Below are 1,147 nucleotides of genomic sequence, written 5' to 3'. Positions count from 1 at the left end.
AGTCTAAAAAAGGTTAAGAAAGAAAACGTCAGAAAGCACGCACACTTTGTGGGAGACGCGTGCCCCTTTATGGAACCTTAGAGCGTAAACTATAATTGGACGCGTATCCACCAGGTTTATATGAGTTTTAACAACTTAGTAATAGCGACAAACGTATCAAAAATGTTATTAATGGTGGTAAAGCGTCTATCCGGGGCGTGGCCATAAACCACTCGTTTCTGTAGTATACTTTCTAATTATAAAGGCGTCTGTATTGTGCATATTTTAAGAGGGCAAACTTAGATTTTTACGAGGAAACCAATCAAGCATTGAGACTCGATGATGAGAGCGGTGTCTGACTGGTTCTTCTGACGGTATTTTTTTTTATTATTTCACTCCATACTTCAGTATTACTGATTTATAGAGGATTTTGGCCAGTGTTTTTCTTTGTTTTTCGACGATGTGGGGGAGGGGGGCGATCGCTCGCTAGGGAAAATTTCGGCTATTAAATTATATGGGTTCAGCACAACCTTTTGTAAATGCGGGGCTTTGGTATGCCGGTTCACGGATTATGTTACTTTATTTCAAATTTCTTGACTGAATTTTGAGGTAGGAATTTTGAGGTGGTGATAAAAAATCTCGTAAATCTGATGCTTTCTTTACTATAAAAATCTTACAAACCTGTGCATGGCTCCTGATTTTTATCAGCAAAATTAACACATACCTGTAATTTCTGGTATTTTAAACGTTTCAGAAATGCCTAGGCGTAAGAAGAAAAAATTGACTGAGAGGTTGAGTGCATGGAAGGAAGAGCAAAAAAAGGAGAAGCAACCCAGCCAGCAGGATGACAAACAAGCAGAGATAGAGTCAGTACAGGAAGTAGAGTCAGGAGTACAGGAGCCAGCTGAAATGCTCATGGAGGTGGAGGTAAGTGGGGAGGAGCCAGTTGATGACCAGGATGTACAGGAAACTGGGGCCTGGGATAGTGAAGGAGGTTTCATTTTTGACCCTTTTATGCAGGAAGATCAATTGAATGTGGCCAGTATGGTAAACAGGCATGCCCAAAATGAAAATGAAATCATTACTGTTAAAGAATACCACAATATGGAGCAGAGGAATGTCCCTTTGAAGACACCTTGTAGTAGCGGTATTGTTCCAATACGAGGAG

At 40.5% G+C, this 1,147-nt stretch overlaps 1 protein-coding gene across 1 annotated transcript in view; it reads right to left on the bottom strand.

The window, feature by feature from the left end:
• LOC109481882 (vesicular glutamate transporter 3-like) overlaps positions 1-1,147 on the bottom strand; it is a 70,246-nt gene that overhangs the window by 8,596 nt on the left and 60,503 nt on the right. The gene's annotated exons all lie outside the window — the stretch shown is intronic.

Source organism: Branchiostoma belcheri, unplaced genomic scaffold, assembly GCF_001625305.1.
Source record: "Branchiostoma belcheri isolate BF01 breed outbred unplaced genomic scaffold, Haploidv18h27 scaffold58, whole genome shotgun sequence".
Classification (NCBI taxonomy): Eukaryota; Metazoa; Chordata; class Leptocardii; order Amphioxiformes; family Branchiostomatidae; genus Branchiostoma; species Branchiostoma belcheri.
This window is presented reverse-complemented; position numbering and strand designations above follow the sequence as displayed.